Genomic DNA, 7113 nt, shown 5'->3' with positions numbered 1-7113 from the left:
ATCTAAAGGTATAAACGATGCCCCCCATAGGGGGCTTCACGACGACCTAAGAATGTGCACCGTCCGATTTTTACAGAGGCTGGCCGAAAATCGATGTCAGCCGTTCGTTCCTGGGCAGCAGCGTGCCTTCTGGTTGGCGCGGAGCACGCGCGCAATTTTACCCCGTCGATCCTTGGCACTAGCGAAACACATGCGATGTCCAACATCTACCCGCGTCTGACTGCGTTTGGGTCCTACGGTCGGTCGGACCCGCGCGTCAGTCGCTGTGGGTCGATTTCTGGGTCACGCTCGCCTCGCGCCGGCCGTCCAAAATATCTTCTCCGCGCGGGCATAGACAGGGGTACTTTCGACCTTTCCATCCGTGGTAACCTAGCCACCAATCGTGCACGAGCTGCTCCTCCCCAATCCCTGCACAGCCGCCATCCACCCAATCGCCAAGCTCCTCCTCTCCAATGCCTCTCCTCCTCCTCTCTCTCCTAGCCGCCGCCTTCGCGCCTCTCCTCATCCACGACGCATCCCCTCCCGCTCTCCTCATTCGTGTTGAGGCTGGCGTCTGCTCCTTGCCTCCCCCCTTGCGCTGCCATCTGCGGCCTCGACCCGCCCGGTGAGCTCTCTGACCGTCGCCGGTGAGTTCATCCTCATCCCCTCATCTCTGATGTGCATGAGGTGGTAGGTCAAAATACACGTGGCTGTGGCGACCCGGGAGTAGTGGTTCCTATGAGATTTCGTGGCTGTGGGCGATTTCCTGGCCGGGATGCTCCTCCTCGCTGTCGATCTGGCCAACGGCAGGGCGGTTCATAGCTGGGAATGGCCATCGGAGCTCCTGCCCCCGCCCCCTGCTCGCACCAAAGGACGGTTTCTTTCCCTCCCTCTCTCTATATATTCCCGGTAACCTCATTTTTTAGTTAAGCTGCACATCTCATCTGGTTATGTCCCTGCTGTTGTACAGGATACCACCTCTTTCCTTCTTTCTCTTACCAATTGTTTTTGCTCATAGTTCTATGCTTTAAATCGGTTGAGAAATCTAACAGTTTTTCTGTGGCTACTGTACAGATCTGCTCGAATACTGCTCAATTTCTCAGTTTTCAAATTGCTTGGGGCAAAGATTCGGTTAAGTGTAATCTTCAATCACTGTATTCTGAAATTGACTACTGCAAGGTTTGCTGCTCTACCTTTTCTTTTACGTTTTATCACCTTCTTTCATACTCTTTACAATACCCATTATTCATCTTGGAAATGCCCATTTTTTCATACACGTCACTGTCCCACTGCACCCAATAGCTCTAGGTGAAAGATAAAACGGTGTTGTTCTAAAGAGAGGAAATTTACCGATTATATGTGACACCTTCGTTCTCTGAAAATGGATTCAATGTATAATATGCATCTTGTGCTCAGAGGTCAAATATATTACTGCAATTTACCTGTAATGAGCTCAGGTATGTTAGCTTTGTAATGTCCATGCAGGTGTACTGGTGTATATCGATCTGAACCATGAATGTATGAACAGCCAACATGTACTGTGCAAATGTATTAGTTTTCTATTTGCTATTTATTTGAATATAGGATGGCATCTGCATGCTTTTGTCTCTGATTCCTTGTTCATACCAGTGCTCTTCAGCAATACAGTTGTTGTTATTTGTATGAACAGCCATCTTGTAGAGTGCAAATGTATTAGTTTTCTATTTGCTATTTTTTCTTGCTCTTTATTTGAATATAGGGTGGAATTTGGATGCTTTTGTATCTGATTCCTTATTCTTAAGAGTTGCCCTTCAGTTCCATTTCAGGTCATGGTTGTCTTACAATAATGTGGAGTGCTGCAAAAAATATGTCTTTGCTGGCTGGCACTTTGAATTTGTCCCCAAGGTATTCTTTCAACCCCTGTTGACCATAAATAGGGAAATTTGCAACCCTGTTTCGAATTGGAAAATCATCTTATTTATTATATATTCTATAGCAGATATGCTTTGTAATCTTGTCATATTTCAAAATTATTTTTGGCAAAAGAAGATAGAGAAACCACTGATGTGAAGTCACTTGCCAACATTGTTCAGGTGTGGTTCTTATGTGCTAGGCGCCCTAAATTATCGGTGAAGTAAGAAGCTTGTCCAGACATATTTGTGTCTTTCCAAATCAGTTGAAAATGAGTGACATTATTGTCCAACCATACAACTTCCTTTTGAATCGGAAGCGTCTCGAACTATATGCTGACTGTGTGGTTGTTCTTGACAATACAACTCCTAATAGAATGGTCCTCCGACGTTAGTTTAAATCATACTTTGGACAAAAAAACTCTTTGGTCTCCACTATTATATCTGCAAGCACAACCACGTTGAGGTATCCTGGATATATGAATAATGATATGGCTGGCCTGCTTGCCTCCTTGATCCCAACTCCAAGGTGCCATTTTCTGATGATAGGTTATACACTATTGATTAACGCCAGGTAACTTTGGTTCCCGCAGCATGTTTGGATTTATGTCTCATGTACTTACTTTGTAGTTGCCTTTGGTTGGTTTAAATTTGGAACCAGTGGATTTGTTTCAGACTTCCAACATTTGGTTTCCTGTTTTTCTTGTGGCAGGCTTGACCTGATTTAAGTTTCTGCAGAACCTTTTTTCCTTGTGTGCTAGATTTTTCAGCTCAAGAAGATCCACCCTACAACTGTCTGCAAAGTTTATATGCATGGTAAGAGCATTATAGATCAAAACATTAAGCAATAAGAACATGACTGGGTGAGATAATCATATTTTCATCAAATAATCAAATGGAAGTAACAAACTAAATCTTAATTCCAGACTTCCAGTAAATTCAGGACTTAAAAAACACATTACCTGGCTATTGACATGATTTCAGTTGACACAACTGCAGGAATTTCATTCCTTCCTATGCAGGTTAATATTGAGGACTCTTCGGGTTGGAGCTCCTCGAGGATCATCAGTAACCTAGAAAGTGTGCTCTGGATGTTGGATCAGCTGCATATCAGACTTGAGTATGTTTAGTTAGTTCAACTTAAATATCTGAATTTTCTGGTATTATTTCAACCAAATTATGTTATTATCTACCTATGGAGGTATCGATTCTGATCTCTAGATACTTTTATATGAACGGTACTTATTATCTATTTTATAGTGTCCAAATAGTCATTGAGGTTTTGTCTCACTTTCCTAACATTTTGTTTCCTGTCCTTGGTGCCAATCCTTAAAGTGATATACTTATGAAATGATATATTTATAGCTTGCTATATATTACTGTATGTGCAGAAGATTATTTTCTTTATAATACATATGATCTCAGGTTTTTTTAGAGAGAACGTATGACCCCATCTCATAAAATCTTGCGGATTAGACTGAATAGATTCCGATGGGCCAAAACACGTCCTTCCTTATACAATGTGTAGTTGTAAGGCCTATTTGTTGCCATTCTTTCTTCTGTAGACAACTTATGCTTTCAGTAAGTATTCTGGTTACATAGACCATAGTAAAAGAAGATATCATGATGTTTCAAATCTTGGTTATGTAAAATCTTCAAATTATATTAAATGTGTCCCGATTAAATACTATGTGCACTGACCTGATTATTATATATATTGTTACTACTTACTTCCATAGCCTCGGGATATTGTTGAATGGAGGAAGATAAGTTCATAGGCTCGGGATCCATCTTTTGATGAAAAAGAAAGGGAATGGTGCATATCAAAGTAAGTTCTTAATCTGTGTATGCCACTTTATCTACGTGTAGACTTATTTCCATGGTGTCCAGATTTGTTCTTAGAGGCCCGTACAGAGGTGGAAGTTCTTTCATTGTCAAATTATAAATATTAGTCCTATGCGGTCCATCCTACTACAAGAGTACCCAGCAAGATTTCCACAAATTATTTGCTTTTCTGCAAATGTTCGTTCCTTTTAAAGAAAAGTACAGCCTACGGTCCTAGCTTGAACCTTCGGTTGTATATATGTGTCGGTGTACACCCTGCATGTGTGTAGATCCAACTATTATGTAGCTCACTTATATGCTATTTCTGACAATAAGTAAGACTATCAACAAACCCATGTTCCAGAAACAAGAATGTTTTTGAGCCTTTCATGTACAGCCAACATAAGTAAATAATAATAACACCTACGGCTTTAAGGTGAATAAACAATGCAACAAACAATCATACGGAAAGAATTAGCCTATCAGTATTTTGTACAGAAACAATTGAGGAAATATAAATGACTTTGCGGTACTTACCAATTACAGGTTCAACTTCGGTATTTTATCATCATGATGGCTCTTTGTTAGTAATAAGTATTAAAAGTTAGTTATGTTTGGTCTTTCATCCTTACAGTGCAATCAGAAACCTCTTAAGGTTTACAAACTGTTTTTTTATTTGGAATTTTCCCTTTGTGTCTTTTTTTCCCTTCTTGATACCAGGCTCCTCCTTGAATGTTTACGAGTAATGTTTTCACTCCAACTTTGAAAGTTGGACCAGTTCATCATCTACCTTGAATAAGTTCCTGAATTCTAATGCAAGTATCATTTTGTAACTTATGTCTTCCTGCGTTGCATGATCCGCTGGTTATCCGTTTGTTAATCCCTATTTTCATTTGTATACTGATGTCACAGTTCGCTATTATTTTATATGCTTTATCAGAGAGGTTCGCTCTCACATGTGCAAGATATGATTTGAAGATTGCAGTGTAAACTTAGAGGAACAACTATGAGAGGCCAACACTTAGCGGTTCCAGCTTGAAACTCTATCTGGAGATGCATGTTGATTTGTATCTATGTAGTATGTACCAAGTACAACCTTATATATCTCCTGAGTTTTGCTTTTACCAAAAAATATTAGTGTCGTTGTCATGTATGTAGAGCCCACCGTAGTTCTGACATCTGCCTCCTTGCTAAATAAGAAATCTGAGCTACTTCTCTTTACTACTGAGTTATCGCTATGTATTTTATTTAAATTTTTCTCCTTGGCTGCTTAACTGATGATTATTTGGTATTGCAGTTTTTCTAGGACCGATAGTAGTGCATAGCATGTACAAATTGGTGTTGAACACATGGAGATCCAAGACATAGTCGACCCCAAGTCACCAACTTCTTGTCCTCCACAAACACCATGTTGTGGGTTTTTGCTCAAGTGAGCCAAGACATCTAATTAGACACTCTGTTTTTGTTCATATAGTATTCTACCTTTGCCCTACTGTGTATACCATGTCTGCTCCAAACTATGTATATTTGCTACTTATTTTCAATGCTTGGTGGATCTACCTCTTACTAGCCTTACCTTACTTATTTTAGTCCTATGAGAAAGTATCTGTATATTACTAAGAACCTGACCGCCTTCTGTACTAGCTGCTTCCGATGTTCCATTTTGGGTAGTGACCTCTGTTATCATCGTGTTGCTCTTGTTTGATGCTTTGTATTATTATATGTAAATAATGAACATCTCTGCTGTGAACCCTAATGGGTGTCTACCCTGTGTTCGATTATTGTTATCTTAGGACCATGTATATGTACCTATATGCAATATATTTCCCTACTTTTGACACTTAGATGTAGGTCTCTATGGTTTGATATACATGCTATGCTGGGTACTTCATATTCAGCATGGTTTATGCTATGCTTCATTTATGTCGAGTTCATACTTGCTTAGTTGATATCTCACCGGCAATTGGCTTCATAACGATGCTTGCTTAGTTGATTTGCACTGGCAATAGGATTCAGAACGAACTAGATTTTGCAGTTGCATGAGTTAAGCAATATTTCTTAGTTTCTGTTGGCATCATGTAGTCGTACCTGACGTTGTTGTCACACTACTGAAGTATATTATACCTTTGTTCGCATCATCTACTTACATCTTGCTTCAGTCATGAAGTTGCTGCTAAAGTATATTATATTTTATTGTACAATGAAATTAGAAAATTTGTTTTTGTATGCTTTTTAAATGAAATCGTATTCCTTGATTTTTGTGTTTTACCCATCAGGTCACTATCCACTGATGCGAGAGAGCTTATGCCCTAGCTCTTCAAGTGTGTTCCTTGCCTCTGGGGTCTTGTTGTGAGCACTCTTCGGATTCTTACCGTTTATGCTACTGAGCTTTGTTCACGTTCTATATATCAAAGTGAAGGAAGTCACCTAAGCTTCTCATGTACTCCCAATTGTTTAGTGGACAAGAACTACTGGAGTATATATGTAGACCTTACACATGGAGAAGCAATGTATTTTTCTCTGAACTTATACCGCTACTTCACTATGTGTAATATATTTCTCTGCATTTTATAGGTCTGCTTGTTTTTGGACGATTTATCATTGATCCTTATAGATGCATAATAGTATTTTCCCAATTGTTTACCAATGCGAAAGATTGTACATAAGCGTGTGGTACATTTCGTGATTTCGTGTGTTTTGTCCTATTTTCATTCTACTGGCTTTGTTTTGTAAAACCTAAAAAACTATAAACCAGCGCGAATTTGACGGGGTCGTGCGCCAAGGCGCACATCTAAATCTAGTGGCTATAAAGAAAGTACTTCTTGCGAGATAACCCATGTGTTTATTTTACTACAGAAATTTTGTTTTATATTTGAGTCTTGGAAGTTGTTACTACTGTAGCAACCTCTCCTTATCTTTATTTTATTGCATTGTTGTGCCAAGTAAAGTCTTTGATAGCAAAGTCAATACTAGATTTTGATTACTGCGCAGAAACAGATTTCTTGCTGTCACGAATTTGGGTATGATTCTCTGTAGGTAACTCAGAAAAATCTTCCAATTTACGTGCGTGATCCTCAGATATGTACGCAATTTTCATTCAATTTGGGAATTTTCATCTGAGCAAGTCTGGTGCCTCTTTAAAATTCGTCTTTACGGACTGTTCTGTTTTGACAGATTCTATCTTTTATTTCGCATTGCCTCTTTTGCTATGTTGGATGGATTTCTTTGTTCCATTACCTTCCAGTAGCTTTGTGCAATGTCCAGAAGTGTTAAGAATGATTGTGTGACCTCTGAATATGTGAATTTTTGATTATGCACTAACCCTCTAATGAGTTTGTTTCAAGTTTGGTGTGGAGGAAGTTTTCAAGGGTCAAGAGAGGAGGATGATACAATATGATCAAGAAGAGTGAAAAGTATAAGC

At 39.4% G+C, this 7113-nt stretch overlaps 2 long non-coding RNA genes across 3 annotated transcripts; both read left to right on the top strand.

The window, feature by feature from the left end:
* The first annotated feature begins 1122 nt into the window (after window positions 1–1122).
* On the top strand, window positions 1123–2350 carry LOC124682541. Of its 2 annotated transcripts, none has more exons than XR_006996324.1 (3): window positions 1123–1158; window positions 1785–1863; window positions 2052–2350. It is a non-coding gene; the product is annotated as an uncharacterized LOC124682541 (long non-coding RNA). The 2 variants fall into 2 exon arrangements; XR_006996325.1 differs by having other exon boundaries at window positions 1143–1158; window positions 1774–1863.
* Window positions 2351–5021: 2671 nt separating this feature from the next.
* LOC124682540 lies at window positions 5022–6290 on the top strand. The gene is made up of 2 exons (XR_006996323.1): window positions 5022–5121; window positions 5969–6290. It is a non-coding gene; the product is annotated as an uncharacterized LOC124682540 (long non-coding RNA).
* The last annotated feature ends 823 nt before the right edge of the window (window positions 6291–7113 follow it).

The sequence above is a fragment of the Lolium rigidum genome, chromosome 1 (genome assembly GCF_022539505.1).
Source record: "Lolium rigidum isolate FL_2022 chromosome 1, APGP_CSIRO_Lrig_0.1, whole genome shotgun sequence".
NCBI classification, from domain to species: domain Eukaryota; kingdom Viridiplantae; phylum Streptophyta; class Magnoliopsida; order Poales; family Poaceae; genus Lolium; species Lolium rigidum.
Note: the sequence above shows the minus strand (reverse complement) of the source record. Positions and strands in the feature narration are given on the sequence as shown.